The sequence below is a fragment of the Silene latifolia genome, chromosome Y (genome assembly GCF_048544455.1).
Source record: "Silene latifolia isolate original U9 population chromosome Y, ASM4854445v1, whole genome shotgun sequence".
Classification (NCBI taxonomy): domain Eukaryota; kingdom Viridiplantae; phylum Streptophyta; class Magnoliopsida; order Caryophyllales; family Caryophyllaceae; genus Silene; species Silene latifolia.
Window position 1 is genome coordinate 442415066 of NC_133538.1, and position 22311 is coordinate 442437376.

The 22311-nt window shown below is 41.3% G+C and overlaps 1 pseudogene; it reads right to left on the minus strand.

Annotated features, from left to right (window-relative positions):
- Positions 1 to 220: 220 nt before the first annotated feature.
- Positions 221 to 22311, minus strand: part of LOC141632682 (heat shock 70 kDa protein 4-like) — a 42654-nt pseudogene continuing 20563 nt past the window's right edge.

Below are 22311 nucleotides of genomic sequence, written 5' to 3' on the forward strand. Positions count from 1 at the left end.
GATAACGGTCGCATCAGCAACACAAGTTAATGTGAAAAAATGTAAGGAGAAAATAAGAAAGACTACAGGTAAACGAAGATACTTTCATTGAATAAATTATAATGCTGATAAGTCACAAATACACAAAAACCTAATGAAATAAAACATCATAAACCAAACACTCAAGTACTGAATACAGATGCCAAAAAAAAAGTATTGACCCACTAAAACGAGCTGATAAGATAAACAGAGATCCGCTTGTCCAACGGCTTAATCAACTTCTTCAATCTTAGGACCAGCACCACTTCCGCCACCAAACGAAGGACCATCACCCATCGGAGCACCACCCATATCAGGACCAGCACCATCCTGGTACATCTTAGGAATTATAGGATTGCATATCCCTTCCAGTTCCTTCATCTTGTCCTCGAACTCTTCAACCTCCGCTAACTGATTCCCATCCAACTACGATATGGCCTGCTAAATAGCATCCTCAATCTTCTTCTTATCCTCACCCGACAACTTAGAGCTAATTTTGTCGTCCTTGATGGCATTCCTCATATTGTAAGCATAGTTCTCGAGGGCATTCTTAGCCTCGACCTTTCTCTTGTGCTCCTCATCATGGGACTTGTACTTCTCGGCTTCCTGCACCATCCTCTCAATCTCTTCCTTCGAGAGCTTGATGTTGTCATTGGTGATCGTAATCTTGTCCTTCTGCCCGCTTGTCTTGTCCTCAGCCGAGACATTGAGGATGCCATTGGCATCAATGTCAAAGCACACCGTTATTTGAGGGATACCCGTTGGTGCTGGTGGGATGCCAGTCAGCTCAAACTTGCCCAATAAGTTATTGTCCTTGCAACTCGCCTTCTCTCCTTCTATAGATACCCAATATCTGTCGAGTCTCCAACAAACACCCAATGATTATCAGACTACAACATGTTGAGGAATCGTAGCGTTTAATTGACAGTTTTGTATAACTATATGTTGGAAAACTTTAAACGATTTCGAAAACAAAACATTTCAAAACGTTTCAATAGTACCTGGAGTATTTAATGCATGACAATGGGGTTGCAATGACACTAACTAGAGTCAAAACCGACACCGGACCAAAAATCGACTCAAAAATTCAAATCCCGACTCTAACAACGAGTCAAACCGAGTCAAGCACAAAAAACAAACTTCTCAAAACTTCCATGTTAAGTATTCCCGGAATACTTGATGGTCAAGTACAAATCATGTCATCCAAAACATAGGATAGAACAAATCATGATTTCAATTGCGTGATAGTGGCAAGACATCTCGAAGACTAGCGAAATGGCTCGTGCCTCTTCAAGTAGCCCATGCGGCCACGTCGCCCAAAATGCATACAACCACCCATTTCTCTATAAATACCCACCTTCACACACCATAATCCTTATGCGAGTGTCCGCCCCCTCATCTCTCCCTTAAAATTCTAGACTCGACTTCTTAAGTCACAAACCGACACATGTTTTCGACCTATCGATAAAAAATACAAACCTTACACATTGTTTGGTACCGTCATCGTGCATTAAATCACTTGATCGACCACTTCGACCAACTACACCATCACTAAAATAGGCAAAACACTCTTTTACATTGCTAAAACGGTTTTTAACCAAGTTTCGACCAAACAAGTTGATACACTTTCGTCGATTTCTCGTCTCAAGCCCAGAATTCAAGTATGAGAGTGTAAAAATCCTCTTCTGTCATGTCTTTCAACTGTTTTATGACTATAACATGCTAAAACATGCATAACATGATTCAAATTTAGGTTAGATGAGCCAAAGCCGGATTTTAGGCGGAGACAAGGGCTGCTTGCATAGCAGAAGGGCTCGCGCCTCAATCCCCTCTCAGGCCTCAATCCAGCCGTGTTTGATCTCATCTTTCCTTTTTATTTCATTTCTTATTTGTAATCGGTTTTTACCCTTTCAAATATTACAAATCATTTTCATGATAAACTTTTAACCATAAAACATTTTCACCCTTGGTTCCTCATACCATGACGGTTTAAATCTGTGTTTCGTGATAATACTTTGTTAATCACATTTTAAAAAGTATTTTAAAACCTTTTATTTCATTTCTTTACATTTCTAAACAAACATATTAGTCGCAAATACAACGTCATCCTTGGTTCCATATACCATGTCAGTTTTAAACCCAAACACGATGATAAACATTGACTAATTACAAACAAATGAACCTAAAACAATTAGTTCATAATCATTTTTCAAAACTATTCATGTCAAGCTTGCAAAACCGAACCTGACGTTGAATATCATCAACACAATGGTGATTATTCAAGTCTCGTTCCTCACATTAACACAAAAGCGGTCTAAACGACCTTTTCAAACCAAGACGGGTTCAAACACCCTCTTTTCAAACCATTTTACAAATATTTTAACAGTCAGAAGACGTCTCTTGGATAGTCTACTGACTCGCGCCTAAACAGGCCCACTGTTTTCCAGTTTTCAAACAAGGACAGGCCTGCTTCAATCGCCTGACGGCTCGCACCTCGATAGGCTAGCTGATCCAGACCCTGCTTTTTTTTCCAGCACTTGTCTAGGACGATCCCGACTTCGGTTAACCCGAACACTGGACGGATCAAATGACAAATCTGTCTCTTTTACATTGTATTTGCAAAACGCCTTTCTAAGACAAATGGATCACGTTATGCACCATGAACCTAACTCGGTAAATGGATGTTTAATTTCCGTCTTGTATGCAAATCAACATTAAATCCATTTTGACATCAATTACTTGATATTTGGATAAACAACCGACATAGAAAGCTCATATGTTAGGTTCAAACTTGTAGATGCGCATTCAAGCATTTACCCGTTTTATCAACTTTTGTATTTAACCAACCAAGATCGATAAGTAGAGGCCGCTACCGCGGGCGCGATTAGGTGTCCGATTAAAGGACTTCTCAATACGTACCTTCACCTCTTACTCAGAAACTTTAGATAGTGGACAACCTTATCCAGGGCGTACGATGCTAAAGAGGGATGAATCCTTATCTTTAGTACCTATGTCAAACACCAATTTTTGCCTTGGTTGACCTAGGTATAAAGTGGATTCGTACGGGTTCCAAGCATCCCACAAATGCTTGGTGGCGACTCTGAACATCTTTTGCATCGTTTCGAGAACCTTGCCGAGACGAAACCGACCGATCTAAAACGATCCGGTCGAAAGCATTTTTATGCCACCGAGCGTAGTTTTCAGACTGCTGCTACGTCCATATATCGGCTGGGCTTCGCAGGTGGCCCATGTCCATAGATTGGAGACTCCGCTGGGGAAAACTAGGACACTTGTGTCTTTGTGATCCGTAGATGGTGAGACTCGAACGAGGTCTTGGTTGAAAAGCATTAATTTATATTACGGTCATAAGTCGGGTTCCTTGTCCGAGCCCACAACCTAACCCTTTTCGACCAATTTGCTCGTCTCGTCAGTGTGAGTTTTCTCATCACCGCGTTTCGAATCCCGATTTTGTGAAGCATACCGTTGACGTTACACATTTTTGTTTCGTCAAAGGGCTTTCATTTCCTTCGAGCACGAGGCTAGGACACCCTCCTTACACATTTTGTTTGGATTGGTATCCCTCTCGAAAATTGGGGTTTGATCGCTTGGTGTGTAACCCACCCTTTTAAGCCAAAACGTGTGTCAATATTATGCATAATATAATGAAACTGCGAGTGTTTATGTGTTATGTGATCATAAGTCCTTCCGTGTCATTTAAAACTTTCAAAAACCATTTTTGCGCCGTTATAATGGCCGTTTCAAACCTCGGCCTTTCGCCGACCATCACATTTCAAAAGCACGCCTTTTTAGGCCGTCGTAATGACGATTTTCAAACCCGGTTTTCTACAACCATTTCAAAAAGCACGCCTCTTTAGGCCGTCGTAATGACGATTTTCAAACCCGGTTTTCTACAACCATTTCAAAAGCACGCCTTCTTAGGCCGTCGTAATGACGATTTTCAAACTTGATTTTCACAACCATCTCAAAAAACACCTTTTCTTACGCCGTTATAATCGCCACGTCAAGACACGGATTTTAACCTGTCTCCCGCCGACACGATTGCTCTTTCAAAACCCGAGAATGGCACACACCCCTTCTCGAGGCTTTTTCAAATCCCGAGGACCATACACCTATAACACTCCCATCTACCAAGGAGCCTTAACAAGACCTTCCCAAGTAGATAAGGACGTTACCATCACGGTTGCCCAAGGAACAGTAATAATCAAATGTCGATAAAAGAACAATTACGTTTATTTACAAGTGATTAACCAACTACGTGATACTATCTCTGCCATGACTCGTCGTAGACTCGTCCCTCCATGCACCCAACTATGATCCGGATATCAACCTGCTAAGACCGACTGCTCACCATATTGGATCACGGCAAACACAACACAAGAAGAAAACACAACAACACCTCATAAGTTCAGTAACTGAAGGAACACACAAAACCAGACACAGCAAACATACACACACCCCCTTCTCCAGACACCCACACACCTCTGACTGCCCGAAGGTCCAGTACTGCCAGATTACCAATCGCAACCAATAATCCACACAGCCAGTGGGGGACCGCAGCCGTACCCACCAAATTCCCGCTCATCTATTCCGAGCAATAACCCATGTTCCTTAATTTGCACATACCCTCATGTGGCGGGTTCCACAGAGGGCAAATCAAAGGCGTGAAACCACTCCCACAAGTGAGCTCACTCAGCCGAGGACACGCCTCGTGAACCACAAACAATTACACAACCAACTATATAACAACATCACCAACACCATACCAAATACCATCAGACACTATAACTGACATACTAGACAACCAACAGTATTGTGTAGGAAAACCTACCTCTAGCAACCGAAGCGATTCCGCATATGGCCATAAAACGACAAGCAATCACCATAGTCACCTATAACAAATAGTATGACCATCTATTACTACTGTCACAATCACAAACAAAACCAAGGAAGATGATGATGATGATGACAACATACCTATATATAGCATTCTGGCGACAAAATCGCTACCTGACTCATGCATCCCATCCCCATGGTGCCTCCACTCTTAAATGCTCCAAAAGAGTGAATCAAGGTGAAGGAGAAATGATATGACGGCATCTAGGTTTAGGAGAGAAGGAAAAGAAATGATTTGGGTTTCACGATATCATAATTTATGGTTCCCCGCTGAACTCCCGTTACTTGATCGAGTATCCAACTTACTCGATCGAGTGACTAAGCTACTCGATCGAGTAGCCTTTGCTAGATCGAGTTACTAGAACCAACAGGGTTACTACCTCACAAGGTTAACTCGTAAGGTTTTCAAAGGTCTAGATAGGTGTCTAAGGTCAGTCAACGATGGTCAACGGGTCCCTAAAAGGACGGGTATCATTACAGTCTTCCCTCCTTAAAAAGAACTTTGTCCCGGAAGTTCAACTCATCATTCCCCACGACACAAGGTGAAAAGTGAACTAAGGCAACTGAAAACCATCCACCGCGACAAGGACAAGCACAACTGCTCGCATATTCCACCCATCATCATCATCTACCTTAGCAACACATCATCCAATACGACCTCCTATCTAGCCATCAAACATGCATTATACACGAGAACAAACTAACACAACCGTTACTTCCACCTACTAACCGAGTTTCATACATCACACACGTCATACCACCTGATACAACTATTTTATTTACCCATCACACAATTAATCATCAACAACAATTAACTACTAATCATCAAAATATAGCAAATCATCGGTCAAACTATACAACAACATATTAATATTCATTTAAACCACTTCCGTAACATTAATATTATTCCACCCTGTAACAATTCAAATTGCTACAAATTTCACCTAACATCACATAACCCAAGTTTAAAGTAAAATGGAGTACAACAGTACGATTAATTTTGCTAACAATTACCAACAATTACTCAAAACAATTACTCAAAATGTGATAAGTTTTTCGTAATTTGTCATTTTCTCATGCGACATTACTCTTCCCCTCTAAAAAGTAACTTCGTCCCCGAAGTTCACCTTCAAGACGAACTACAACCATTACATGAAATGATAACTTTACTCAAACTTGACATTACGAAACAATGTTATCATATGTGGAAACCAACAACTATCATGGTACCTTATTGACATTACATAGATACAATGTATGCATGTTGAAATCGATATTAGATGTAAATAAAAACAAGTAAGCAAGTGAGATGTACCGTCGTCCAATTATTATACATGAACACAGAGAAAATACTTAAGTGACATTACCCACTCATATGTAGTCGATACAACTAGTTGTAAACATAAGACCGCAATAATAAACTATAACCAACATTTCACATGGTACTTCAAGCAATTTAATTAAGCATCCATGGGTGAAACTAATTAAAACTATACTGATATTATATAAACTGCACTTGAAACATGACGACGTAATTACCAACCATGACAATGAAACATATTATTAGCAAGATATACATAGGTTATGCCAACTAATACCTTTAAAACAAAATATACCAATAACAGGGGGTACTCGATCGAGTTAAGAACCAGCTCGATCGAGTTAACGCTACTCGATCGAGTTCAACAGCTACTCGATCGAGTATGTCGAGTCCAGTAAGCAATTTAGAATTCCTTACGCAGTTACTCGACCGAGTTAGGGGACCTCTGTAATACTACGGTTTTATAAGCCTCTAGGTACTCTATCGAGTGGGCCTTACTCAGTCGAGTAAGGGTGTTTTGAATTTTAAAACAGTGTTCTGCCTGTAGGGTACTCGATCGAGTAGCCTGGGCACTCGATCGAGTAAGCGGCACTCGATCGAGTACGTTAGTTGCTCGATCGAGTAGCTCGGTTTACGGGTAATGTTTTGTCGGGTTTTGTTAATAATGCGAATAGGTATATAAAGCTTTCCGTCATCAACACTAAACACTTTTATAAAACCTAATTACTTCAAAAGAGATTTCAACCTACGTACTTCGCATCTTTCGCATTATTGACAAATCTCGGAGCTTGAGAGGTCGGAATTCATCATCCTCTACATTCTTGTGATCCTTGCGTCGAGGGTAAGATCTACATACTGATTTTATAGTATTTTATTAAGTTTGTTTAAACCCTAATTTGGGGGTTTGGGGGTTATGTTGTCTTTTATGATTGTTAGTAATTGTATGATCATATGTTAGGAGGAGGATTCGTAGAAGAGGAGTTTTGATAACAGCTGTTGAGACCGTCTGATTGTATTGCATTCCAGGTAGGGTTTCCCTACTCAGTATTAGTCACATGATGTGTTGGTTGTGATTTGTAATTGTTGAATATTATTGTACGAGTATTGTGACGGTTGTTGGGTTTGCTTGCTGATTAGTAGTTGTGATTGATTGTATCTATCTGTGTTCTTCGGGTGCGTCCCTGGCTGAGTGGAGTCACTAGCGGGAGTGGCTTCACGCCCATTATTTGCCTTCTGTGGAACCCACCATAGAAAGGATGTGCACATTAATGGATTTGGGTTTATCGCTCGATGGAGATGAGCGGGGCTTAGGTGGGAACGGCTGCGGTCCCCCACTGGCGGCGAGGAGTAATCTGTTGCGATGGGTACTTTGGCAGGGCTACACACTTTAGTGTGTAGTCAGTATTGTGGAGTTGGTGATGGAGTTTGGAGTATATCTGTGACGACTGAGCTGTGTTGTGTGTTGTTTTGTTGAGTTATGTAAATTGTGTGATTAGTACTGACTCCGCTTAATTGTTTTAAAAACTGTGGTGATCCATTCGGGGATGGTGAGCAGTTGTTGAGTAGGTATGAGTCGAGATACAAGGGATAGCTGGGATGTGTCTCCATCAGATGACATAGTCTTCCGCTGTAGTTTTAATAATTTTTAGACAGCTGTTTTGAGATCATGTAAACCATATTTTGGCAGTTGGTTTTGGATTGTATTTACTCATTTAAACATTATGCTATTTAAATGTTGTTTCTTCATTGTCTTTTGATTATCATTGCCTCGGGAAACCGAGATGGAGACATCTTTATACCTAAGTGGTCCTGGTAAGGCACTTGGAGTATGGGGGTGTCACAAAGTGGTATCAGAGGGACGATCCTGAAACTTGTAACTAATGAATCTAATGAACATAAGGAGTCAATTAAAATGAACTCGGGGTAAAGGTTGTAGGATCTAATGCAAAGGCTTGAGAGACGTCCTAAAGTCGCGAACTCGCCCTACTATTTTTAACCGGTCAAATGGCGGTATATGTCAAGGTCGTATGTGGTGTCTGTTAGTTTGTATGTGAACGTAACGATATATGTTGTGAGTTGTTGGATGTTGGGGGCGGAGGTTGAAATTGTGATTGAAAAGTTGGTGGGGTGTGTTTATATGTTGAATTGAATCAAGGGGCATGTTAATTGTTTATAACGTGGCACTTGATAACATGAAGTAGATTATTATGATGATTATATGAGGAATTGTGTAGAATTGCATGCGTAGTTATATTATAATGTTGAGATTATAATGGTTGCATAGTACATTGGGTTATGTGAGATAACATGCGGGTAGTATGCACGAGTCAGCATGACTCGATCGAGTGGGGGCACTCGATCGAGTAGGTGAGGTACTCGATCGAGTGGGTCTGACTCGATCGAGTGGGTATTTGATGTTTTTATGATCAGAACCCTGTTTTTGGGTACTCGATCGGGTACGTGGGGGCACTCGATCGAGTAGGGGTCGCTCGATCGAGTGTCATGTCAGCTCGATCGAGTAGGATAGAGATCAGAAGGTTTGTTTTGGGTCTGGAGTCGGGGTACTCGATCGAGTACGTGGGGCACTCGGTCGAGTAGCCTCAGCTCGATCGAGTGGGTTTTAGCACTCGATCGAGTGGGGTCTGTGCAGGCTGTCTTCGTGTTTTGGGCTGTGGTATGTATGTTTATGCCTACCCTTTTATTTTCTAGTGTCAAGATGCCGCCAAAGAAATCCGCCTTGTATGTGAGAGCTGAGAACATGATCACAGAGGATATCGTTAAGATGTTGGAGCATCAAGATGCTCTTACCGAGGCCCTAAAGAGAGTGGGGAAAGATAAAGAGGTTGATCACTCAAAGATCAGTCTATACATAGCGAGGTTTAACCCGAAAGAGTATAAGGGAACAGGAGAGCCGATGCTTTTAGACAATTGGCACCGTGAGATGGAGAACATTCTGGAGTTAGTGCATTGTCTTGATGAGATGAAAGTAGAACATGTTGCGTTCTACTTGAGGGAAGTGGCTGGTGAGTGGTGGGATAAGGTGAAGGTGGGTGTTAAGGAGATGTATGCGAAGTAGGGTCTGCCTGCTATACCTTGGGAAGAGTTTCGGAGGGCTATGAGGAGAGAGTTTGTACCTGAGCATGTGAGGAGTAAGCTGAGGGAGGAGTTTGATGGGTTCAGGATGACATCTGATATGTCGGTCACTGAGTATTACCGACAGTTCAATGAGAAGTCTAGGTATGCTGAGGACATGAGGTTGAGTGATGAGAACCTAGCGCTGAGGTTTGAGAAGGGGTTGATCCCCAGGATTATGGAAAAGTTACCCGTGGGAATCCTTACTGATGTTAAGGAAGCTTATGAGAGGGCTGGGAGAGCTGAGAGGTTGGTGGAGATGGCCCGAGAAAGGAGGTGAGAAAAAAAGGCGGAGAGTGAGGGTGGTGGCCAATCTAATTACAAGAAAGGCAACCACAATCAGACTAGAGCGTTTTCTTTTGGCTCGGGGTTCAGTGCTGGGGCTCCCTTTGGGCGTGGCCGTGGGAGCGGTAGTTGTAGTTGGGGGATGACATGCTTTGGCTGTGGCGGCGTAGGCCACAAGAGACATGAGTGCACGAGTGTACCGGGAGCTTTTCAGAGATCGGCTCAGGGGAGCTATTCTCAGGGTCCGGCACAGAGTTATGCGAGCAATAGACCAGCTGGGTCATGGAACACCCGGGGAGGTCTGAGCAAACAGGGTGGAGGTAACCGCAATGGCGGTCATTCTTATCAGAAACCAGCTACGAAAAACAACAATCAGGGGTCGGGTGCTAAGCCAGCTACTTCAGCCAGTACTGTCTAGAGAGGTGGACAGAAGACCAGTGGAAAGTTGTATATGATGAAAAAGAAAGAAGCTGAGGACGATGCACATGTTATCACTGGTACCTTTCTTGTTAACGGTATTCATACCTTTGTTTTGTTTGATTCAGGGGCGTGTCAGTCGCTTGTATCTTCGAGTCATGTTAAACGGTTGGGTCAGAGGGTATACGAGTCTGTAAGTGAGAAAGTTTTTATACCTTCGGGTGAGTCTGTATCACGTGGGAGGTTGTATAGGGATGTATCTATGATAGTTGGGTAATTTGATCTACCTGTAGACTTGCTAGAGTTTCCTTTAGACGGTTTTGAGATGATAGTCAGGATGGATTGGTTAGGAAAGTACAAAGCTAAGATAGACTGTCATCAAAAGAAAGTGTCTTTGATAGGTCCTAAGGGCTTTAATGTGTCTTATCGTGGGTTTGTGGTCAAACCCAAAGTTAAGTTGATTGCAGGTGTGACCTTGAAGTCTTATCTGAGGAAGGGGTGCCCGTTGATATTGTGCCATGTGAGAGATGACCGGATAGAGAGTCCGACAGTTGATCAGATACCAGTGGTGGGTGAGTTTTCAGATGTCTTTCCAGAGGAGATTCCGAGGTTGCCGCCGAAGAGGGAGATAGATTTCACGGTTGAGCTGAAATTGGGGACGGGGCCAATCTCTAAGCCACCGTACCGGATGGGTCCTAAGGAGTTGGAGGAGCTCAGGAAACAGTTAGATGATTTGATAGAGAAGGGATACATTAGACCTAGTGTATCACCGTGGGGAGCACCAATTCTTTTTGTGAAAAAGAAAGATGGGTTGAGGTTGTGCATAGATTACAGGGAGCTAAACTGAGCGACGGTGAAGAACAAGTATCCTTTGCCAAGGATAGATGACCTGTTTGATCAGTTGAGTGGTGCAACAGTCTTTTCCAAGATTGATTTGAGGTCGGGGTACCATCAGGTGAAGATTAGAGAGGTGGACATACCAAAGACAGCATTCACGTCGAGGTATGGCCATTATGAGTATGTGGTGATGCCTTTTGGGTTATCTAATGCACCGGCTGTGTTTATGGATTTGATGAACAGAATATTCAGTCAGTTTCTGGACAAGTTTGTGGTGGTGTTCATTGATGATATCTTAGTCTATTCCAAGACTAAGGAGGAACATGAGGAGCATCTGAGGATTGTGTTGCAGACCTTGAGGGAGCACGAGTTATTGTTAGAAATCTATATCTCATTATACTCAACGTATTCATATAAGTTACTATTAATTTAGTCATAAAATTAATTTAGATCTTATGCATGCAAACATAAACAAATATAAAGAAGAAATCATTTTCCTTACATTGAGATTTCGGATATATAGGCACAAATGAGTTCTCCTACTCACTTGTTCTTGAGCTTCCTAATATTGGATGAACAAAGGATTCAAGCCTAGAATCCCTCCCAAGGAATTATACCCAAGATAACCTCCTAAAAATTAATATTATTAATACTAGAATAATATTAATTTAACTAAAAATTGACCCAAAACTATTGTTTTGTCCTCGTGAATTTTCGGCCAAGAGAAGAAGAATTTTGGAGTATTTATTTCTATGGTTTTTCTTAGAGAGATTTGTATTTCTTACACTAGAAATATTATGTAAAGTATAAATGAATAATGATAGAGAAAAACTCTCAATATTGCTGTTGGAAAACCGGTGGGGAGAGAGGAGAGGAGAGGAGGAGTGAGCCAATGTATGGGCAAGTCATTCTTCTCAAGAAAAACTAGGTTTGCATGGCTATAAGCTAGTTATAATCATTATCCTCTCCACTTAATAATTTAACACAAATTAAACATTATACTCCCTCCCATATTTCGGTCTATATTAGATAAAATGGGTTCCATTTTATCTATGTCAATTTATCAATTTGGCACATGTCACAAGTCATGTAAAATTGTCATGTATTTTTAACATATTAAAAATCAAACATATTAATAAAAATACGTCATGTACAAAATCGACTTAGTAATTCACAATTACTTATACCAAAACGGTTTACCAATTATAAATCACAACATCTTGTATTTATAATAAATTATTTATTCAGTTTTAATTGTTTCCGTAAACAATAATTTCATCTAAGTAATAAAATAATTCGATTTCTTAGACCGTATCTTATTTAATCAAATTACAATGAGATATGTAAATATTACTTCCAAAATCGTCCGTCAATTTTAAGTAATTTAATTAACTTGTATCGTCATACGAGCAATTAAATAATCAATTAAGAGTGTTACCCTTTAGGTATGACCTAAGGGGATCAACTGATCACCACCGTTGCACGACAGTAATGTCAAACTCTAGTCAGCCAATCATTACCGATATGTGTGAACCAGTTCACTGTAAAATATTACTTCCCACATGTATTCTTAAATGAGACTTAAACATGTGATCATCATGATCGACAGTTGTGATCGCATTATTGTCGGAGGACACATATTCCAACAATCTCCAACTTGTCCTCGACAAGTGTGAGTCACCAATTCTCTTGTCCTATTACTATCTCCCACTCAATGCAAGGTGTCTTTCAGGTCGTACTGGCAAGTGATCATATCGAGAGTGGTTTCCACGATCTGGAGAATAACTGATTTGACCAGATTTATCTACCATAGATATCTTCCGAGCGTGGCCACGCATTTCCAGTTCATTACTCCTCGAGTGGCCATGAGATATTATTATAACTGATACCCGTCGTTGTGAGTACCAAAGATAAAATTTATAATTCCTATTAAGACTAACCTAGGCTAGTGGTAACAGGGTCGAACCACAAGGAGGCAGATGTAAATTTTAGTTGATTTATGTTCAATCTGAGGTAACTATTGTGGGGATTGAATTGAATTGGTCTACAACTAAAAGTGAATAAAGATAATAAACTAAATAAACGATTTAAACAGATAGAAGAAGGGTACTAGGATGGTCGGTTACTTATAGCTTCGGCGGCAGCAAACTAAGTCGGTCTGAATCAAACACAGGTAAGGCGGGAGATAAAGAGGTCCTCTCGGTCCACTCTTAACAAATAGCATCTTTGGATCTCGCTATAGGTCCCTAATGTCACTAATACTAACTTTCGTCCTGAAAAGTGACTAACGGTCTAAACTATACCTATCTTGCGATCTTAACACCGTTTAGTCGATTTAGTTGATGGTCAAATAACTTTCCCTATCTTTCGATCTAATGGGTCAGTCATAAAATAGGTATCTAACTAGTCGCATGCATTCGATTTGTTAAATACAACATTAAGACAACTAAAACGAAAATAAAACCCTACGAGGTCAGTCGATCGACCTACAATGTCAGTCGATCGACCAACACGCGAGACAGTCCGTGTATGATCTATTGCCGCCTATGCCATAAATCGCCTACATCCTAGCACTATAGAATTAGCTACTCATGCTAAGGGTAAAAACAACGATAAAACTAATAACGATTACTGAATTCATGCTTAAAGTAGATAACAAATAGCGATAATGCGATAATTGGCTTTGGGATACTAACTAGCAAATCTATACTAATGATGAAAATAAAGCAATAAACTGTAATTAGGACAGAAAGAATACCGAGATTCAGAGGAAAGATTAAGAACAAGAACAGAAATCCAATGCTAAAACGATGTTCCAAACCCTAACTACTCGAATGAACCAAAAACTGAAGGTTACTGTATGAAACATAGATAAAAATCCAGATCCCTAAACTGAAAGTTTGTGTTACGTTATATAGCAAACAAGCGTAACAATTATTCCAAAACCTAAACTTCACGGGCTTCAAGATTCACGGTCTTTTAATTCACGTCTGGAATAGCAATCGTCGTCGATCGATAGGATCGGTCGATCGATCGCTCCTCGAAAACAAAAGAGCTTCGAACCCGAACATTGGTCGATCGACTGAGGGTGATGGTCGATCGACTACTTGAGCTGCTACTTGACTTCTTAAAACACGTGGACTTGTCTTTTGGGCCTTGGAGTGCGCACCTAGCTCGTTCCTTAAGCAAATACTTCTCGTCACATGCAATGCAGGATACTCGGGGACGGATTTAGCTTGATTTCCGCTGGATTCTTCACATTTCTGCAATAATGTACAAAATGCGGAAGTAGACGGAAATAGGGAGAAATGCAGCATAGACTACATGAATGAGCTCTGAAATGCGTGTAAAAAGGGATGCAAAACATCATATAAAAGACACGCATCAAACTTCCCCAAACCAAACCCTTGCTTGTCCCCAAGCAAGAACTAGACTCGATCTAATGACCTAATGGAACGAGTTCAATCTCAGAGCGAAATGCAAACTGTTAAGCCTAAGCCAATTTAATGCACAACCAACAATCAATTAGTAATGTGAATCATGCAAACGAGTTATGGAGTCGCCAAAGACATGCTGAACCGCCAAATGTAGAGACTTATCAATTTGGACTCTCACGGGTCGCTCAAACCACTCAATAGGTACAGGTGAATATATGTAAGATAGAAAGAATTAATTTTGTAGTGACTCTCACCTAACTACGACCTATGAAAACATGCCAGCAATAGAATATGTAAATGATCTCTATGACCGTACATATGCATTCCACCAACAAAAGACCATTACACATGCCGAGGTATATATGGGATATGTGAGGTGTGGGTAAGAAGAGGCAAAACATTTTATGGAAAAGTGGAGGTACAGGTGATCAAGCTAGTACCAAAATGGAACCACATGGCAACATCCTACTTCTTGCTCATAATCAAACGAAACGGTGCTATATCAAGCACAAATCTCACAATCTCCAAAATACTAAATCAATAAACTCCCCATGAGATATAAATGAATCATGGGAGCAAAAATCGCCAAAAGATAAGGGTTAAATTATGCGAATTGACTTTTTTTTTTTCTTTTTCTTTCTCGAACTTCAGTCGATCGACTATATTGGGCAGTCGATCGACTGCTATGAACAATACAGAACTCTTTTTTCTTCTTTTTCGAATCTTTTTCATCTTTTTTTTTTCTTTTTTTTTCTATTTCTTTCTCCTTCATTTTCCAATCATCATCTCAACAGAGCATATGCCACCAAAAATGAGTAACAATCCCAAAAACTAAACTACTAGCTTGACAAAGGACAGGCTGAATGTAGGATGTAGTAAATGGGACAAAAAGGGATATTTTTGGCAGTGTGGAGCTTATGGGCATAATGAATAAAGGAAAACCTCTACCACATGTGTCAACAAACCACAAACCGAATGCATACAGGTATTAAGTAGATCAAGTTCATATTTATGCAAATTAAGGAAACATGTCTCATAAGGAGTACTACTCACATTCCTACATAAACCGGTCATGAATGACACCAGTTATGGGCTCTAAATCTCAGAAAGTATAAGTAGTTTGCCAATTATTAAAGTCAAGTCTCAAATCCAGCAAGAAATTTAACGAAAACTCGTAGATATGCATAAGTGATTCTACTAATAACATGTTAATCTAGCAAGGCTCAGGCAAAACAGATGCAGATGCAAAATCATCATGGAAATACTACCGTTTCGACTCGACCTATATGCTAAAATAAACGTGCATTTTATGGGAATTTTTGAAAATTTTCAAATTTTTTTTGAATTTTGATCTGTATAAGAGAAATGAAATGAAACAATGCAAAACAAAATGTAAACGTGAATGCAAGCAAATGATATGCGACGCAAAACCCTTCCCCAAACCAAATCGCACAATGTCCCCATTGTGCAAAATCATGTAATGAAGAAGAGAGAAATGGGACTTTGCGAGAAATGAAATAAAAATATGACTTAAAGTAAACGCAAGGAACTCACAAGACTTTAGGCGCAGCAAAGGAAACCTCCCCAAACCAGCGTGAGCTAGGAGGTTTCAGTAGCCAGCAGTGCTACCATTAAGTACCTGAAAGACGGACAAAAACCACGCATAAAACCGAGAAAGACAATCATGAAGCGGTAAAATTGTGCACAAATGGGAAAATCAGAAGAAATAAATAAAACGACGGAAGATAAAGTGGAGTAGAAAACTCCCTTAAGTCCGCATATCGACCAAACACAGCAGGGGAGAGTTCGTGAACAAATACAGCAGTGTCTATGGTCGATCGACCTACATGGGCTGTCGATCGACTAGATGAACAGGAACAGAAGCTCCTGGAAAGCGCAACTCAGTCGATCGACCATGATGGCCAGTCGATCGACTGAGAGTACTGCTGTACTCCTTATTTCTTCGTATTTGCTCAATGATTTGAGCTAACAAGCTCTAAATACCTGCAAGTACACAATAATACGCGCCCAAAATTGCGCAAAACCCAGAAAAAAGTCTAAGTGCTTAAAATCCTAGATAAACAAAAGAAAATGCGAAGCTTTCGCGCACACAAAAGCAAGAAAAGTTGTTCGAAGGCAATAAAATGTTTGCAAAGCTTTTGATCAACTAGTAGTTGATCAAGAAAGGCCAAGGTATGGCCCACTTCGTCGGCTTCTGGCTACTAGAGGTACCCTCAATGGTGCTCATCTTATCAGTTGCACCCTTCTCAGCTTCAACAGTTGGAGAGCTCGATGGATCAACTTTGTCATCTCCCCAATCAAGGACTTCCTTGGAATCGTCAGAATCCAAATCAGCCCATCTCACCTTGGCTGGCTCGTCTTCCACTTCCTCATCAATCCCATAGCTTAGGCAACCAAGACCTCCTCTTTGAATGATAGGCCTTGTCGCAGCTAGAGTGATCTGCAGCTCATCCTTCTCCAAACCAGCACCTGCAATGTCTAAAACAACAGATTCTTCCTCCTTTCTGCTCCCAATCTGGGGCGGAGGGGTTAGCACAGGAGTAGTAATAGAGATAGGCAATTGAGGAAGCACAAAGTACGATTTCTTTTCAGAAACCGTGTTACATGTAACAGGCCACATTGGGTCCTTCTTTTTAGTAGGTTATGCGAAAATGATAGAATGTTTCCCAACTTTGAAGGTCAAAGTTCCAGAGCCAACGTCAATGACTGCACCAGCAGTGTGCAGAAATGGCCTACCTAGGATGATCGGTATATGGGCATCCTCAGGCATGTCAAGGACAACAAAGTCAACAGGGAAGAAAAACTTCCCTATTTGGACGGGTATGTCCTCTAGGACTCCCTACGAGGCTCGACCGCAGATCGGTCACCATCCGAATCATAAATGTCTGTGATAGCAAACCGGGTCAACTTAAGCTTCCTAGCTAAACTCAAGGGCATGACGCTTATGCTAGCCCCTAAGTCACACAATGCCTTCTCAATTGAGAAGGTACCTATTTTGCAAGGGACGAAAAGCTGCCTGGATCCTCTAACTTATGGGGCGCGTGTGAGACGATAGGAGCAAGACTCCTTAGTAAGTGCGACAAAGTGCACTTTGTTTCATGTGACCGCTTTTTGGACAAAAGTTGTTTCATAAATTTAGTATAAGGGGTACTTGGTTAACTAACTCGAGAAAAGGAACTGTACATTCGGACTACGGATAACTTTTTCAAATTTGCTTTGAAAGATACTGTTCCTTGGTCGGCACTAGCCTCTACGGGTAAGGGGTCATAAGAAGTACCTTAGCCCTCTCCTCCAATTCACGCGCACCGGCATCCTTGGACTTAGACCGAAAGTCCGTCACCTTCTCTTTGTTGAAGCTAGACCCCTCCTCAGACCGTCTCAAATAAGAACCATTGACCGTCATTGGGATGAACTTCGGGGACCGGACCGACCCATCAAAGACACTCGGTGCGGTCCTAACACCTTCGGGATCGTGGTGCCCCGAAACAAGTGGTCTCGCAGATTATTTGGCATTAAAGGACGAAATTCCTCGGATCGGCGCGATCTCGATCGATCGACCACCGTCCTCGATCGATCGACCGAGATGTACGATTCGAAGCTCCTCAACCCGTGCTTGATCGATCGACTAGGTATATCGATCGATCGATATACCCTGCAGACGCCTTTTCTTTGATTTGTTCGTTGAAGCTCTCTCTTGACTTGTTTCCGGCTCATATTTTTCAACAAGTCTCGACCATGGCAGGACCATCAAGGGTGGACCCGCTTCTCAAAGTGATGGCATTTAGGGTCTCCTTTTGTTCAGGTTGAGTCGGTAAGTGTCCCGGAGCTCGAGTGTTACTTTTGCTAGCCAATTGAGCAATTTGGCTCTCTAGTAGCTTCATCCCGGCCTCTCTTGCTTGAGACTCCTTTAGCAACAAGTTCTTGACTCGGAGAATTCAGTGCAATGATTGTTGCTTCTTTGCGGCACATAGGAGGTTTCGATATTGTTGTTGCTTTTGATGAGGGGGTATATAAAGGTCATTCTTGCGGCGGAGCTTGAGTTGGGTTAAGGACATTTTGGCTCCTCCAACTCAAGTTCGGATGGGTATTCGGCTCATAGTAGGTGTTGGTCTGCCTATAGTGTTGAAAGGCGGACAAGATTCAAAGGACTAGGGCAGTTTTTCGAGACATGGCCCTCACCTCCACACCTTTCACGACAAAAGGACCGTCGACACGAAGATTGACTTGGTACATCCCACCTTTAGAAGCTCCTCCTAGCTCATACTTGTCAAATCTCGCAGTAAAAGCCTCAAGTGCAGCAACAGAGGAGGATTCAGCAGCTCTCCTCTGGTTCCCTCTAGAATTTCCATACTCGGCCTTGTGGGTAGCTAGATCGTCAATGATCTTCCACCCCTTGGTTGCTCCCAAATTTTCAAATAATCTTCCATTGGGCGCAAAGATCCAAAATGGCCCTCTGATCGTCGTACAACCCATTGTAGAAATGATTGCACAAACTCTACTTTTCGAACCCATGGTGCGGTATGGTTCGCACCAACTTCTTGAATCGGACCCATGCTTCATGGAAATTCTCATCTGGCCCTTGTTTAAAGCCCGTGATTTGAGCTCTAATAGCGATCGTCCTTGAAGCAGAAAAGTACTTCTTGTAGAACGCCAATGCCAATGAATTCCAATCGGTAATCCCGTGAACGGCTCGGTCCATATCTCTATACCACTCCCTTGCAGCATCACGAAGGGAGAAGATGAACATGGTCTCCTTGATCTGGTCCTGGGTCACACCGGCTGGTGGGGGAATGGAGCAGCAGTAATCAATAAAGGTCTCCATGTGTTTAGCTGCATCCTCATTCGCAGCTCCCCCAAACTGGTTTCTCTCAACCATGTTGATGTAAGAAGGCTTTGGTTCGAACTTCCTGGCATCTCCTGGTAGTTCGAACCCCTTGTATAGGTTTTCAGCTGTCGGCTCAGAATGACTAGCTATACTCGCTTCCTCGGCCATGACTGGAATTTCTGGAGAAGTAACTGTCTCGGCTGAAGAAGTGGAAACGGGTGAAGACTGTGGGTCTTCTTCGAACAGATTGTGCTCGTAATAGCTTGACAGAGTACTCAGCTCTTCCTCTGTCGGTAGTACTCTTTGTGTTCGTCTCAACTCGCGCAAGGATTTCTCTATCTCAGGGTCAAATGGCACTAGTTCACCACCCTGTGACCTGCGCATAAGAGGAAACTACAAAAAGAATATAAGAAAAGTTTAAGGAACAGAAGTCCCTTAAACTAAGAAAGACTAAAAATAAAACAACTAAAATTAGGACTATTGCCTCCCCGGCAACGGCGCCAAAATTTTGATACCCGTCGTTGTGAGTACCAAAGATAAAATTTATAATTCCTATTAAGACTAACCTAGGCTAGTGGTAACAGGGTCGAACCACAAGGAGGCAGATGTAAATTTTAGTTGATTTATGTTCAATCTGAGGTAACTATTGCGGGGATTGAATTGAATTGGTCTACAACTAAAAGTGAATAAAGATAATAAACTAAATAAACGATTTAAACAGATAGAAGAAGGGTACTAGGATGGTCGGTTCCTTATAGCTTCGGCGGCAGCAAACTAAGTCGGTCTGAATCAAACACAGGTAAGGCGGGAGATAAAGAGGTCCTCTCGGTCCACTCTTAACAAATAGCATCTTTCGATCTCGCTATAGGTCCCTAATGTCACTAATACTAACTTTCGTCCTGAAAAGTGACTAACGGTCTAAACTATACCTATCTTTCGATCTTAACACAGTTTAGTCGATTTAGTTGATGGTCAAATAACTTTCCCTATCTTTCGATCTAATGGGTCAGTCATAAAATAGGTATCTAACTAGTCGCATGCATTCGATTTGTTAAATACAACATTAAGACAACTAAAACGAAAATAAAACCCTACGAGGTCAGTCGATCGACCTACAATGTCAGTCGATCGACCAACACGCGAGACAGTCCGTGTATGATCTATTGCCGCCTATGCCATAAATTGCCTACATCCTAGCACTATAGAATTAGCTACTCATGCTAAGGGTAAAAACAACGATAAAACTAATAACGATTCACAATTCATGCTTAAAGTAGATAACAAATAGCGATAATGCGATAATTGGCTTTGGGATACTAACTAGCAAATCTATACTAATGATGAAAATAAAGCAATAAACTGTAATTAGGGCAGAAAGAATACCGAGATTCAGAGGAAAGATTAAGAACAAGAACAGAAATCCAATGCTAAAACGATGTTCCAAACCCTAACTACTCGAATGAACCAAAAACTGAAGGTTACTGTATGAAACTTAGATAAAAATCCAGATCCCTAAACTGAAAGTTTGTGTTACGTTATATAGCAAACAAGCGCAACAATTATTCCAAAACCTAAACTTCACGGGCTTCAAGATTCACGGTCTTTTAATTCACGTCTGGAATAGCAATCTGGTCGATCGACTGATAGGACTAGTCGATCGATCGCTCCTCGAAAGAACAAGAGCTTCGAACCCGAACATTGGTCGATCGACTGAGGGTGATGGTCGATCGACTACTTGAGCTGCTACTTGACTTCTTAAAACACGTGGACTTGTCTTTTGGGCCTTGGAGTGCGCACCGAGCTCGTTCCTTAAGCAAATACTTCTCGTCACATGCAATGCAGGATACTCGGGGACGGATTTAGCTTGATTTCCGCTGGATTCTTCACATTTCTGCAATAATGTACAAAATGCGGAAGTAGACGAAAATAGGGAGAAATGCAGCATAAACTACATGAATGAGCTCTGAAATGCTTGTAAAAAGGGATGCAAAACATCATATAAAAGACACGCATCAATAACCCTGACAAGGGGTGGATAATTCCTATCGCACTTATTCCCTTCGACTAGCCACAGCCATCATAACCCAAAATATGCCCATTTGACCCCATTTACGAAGGTCGTAGTAACACAAATCAAAGTTAATCTGAAACTGTGCCATCTTAGGTGAACAGTCTTTAATCAAAAGAATCGACTCATTAGAATACCATAGTAGCTCTCGCCACGACCAGACTATATAAATTTGCTAGAACTCTATAAGCGGTCATAAGGTCCGACAAAGTGTTCCTAACAGTCTGCCTATGTGATCGACTAGCCATCACACATGACTCCATGGCACTTGAACTTGCCATCAATCGCATCACAATCTAGTCACTTCGAGACGTCACCTCATGTAAGTACCTATGGGCGAATACAATGCTAATCCGTGTTCACTTTAACGGGGTTCAATTGTCTCTACAGCCCGTTTGAATGTAACAAAGTATAAGGTGAGTTAATAATAACTCAAACGACAAATGTCGACATCACATTTGGGTAGTCAATACCATATTACAACCTTGTGATGTATATCGTAAGTGTGTAAACACTAGTCAATTGCAATAGAAGTTTAACATACCATGTGTCCATGTGTTCAAACTTCTTTTATTGCATTTTCGTTTATATTCATGTTATCTCTCATAGCATGAACCTTACCAAGTACACATATAGGTTCCCAACCTTGGTTTGGGTTCTTTATCTTGAAAGAACTTTCTTGTTGTTTATCACATAACCAACGAATTTGTGGTGGATGATATAACTTGCACTGGTCAAGTGTTCTACCAACTCACAATGCACTAGGTATACGTTTTGTAGAATCTTGCAACAATTGTTAAGGTGATTAGCCTAGCACTTCTCATAAGTCCTAGTATATTAGAAAATATTAGTTTTGAGTAACTTCTTACTTTAACTAAGTATCTTTCCAAACTTCTTATTTCTCCTTTTAGCTTGAATAGCTTAGGATTTTCATAAATCCTTACGTGTGTTCGAACTTCAATATGTGCTACCTCTTGTCACATAACAGAGTGTTCTGTCCAATCACTGGAATCGCTCATTAGTTCTCCTCGAGAAT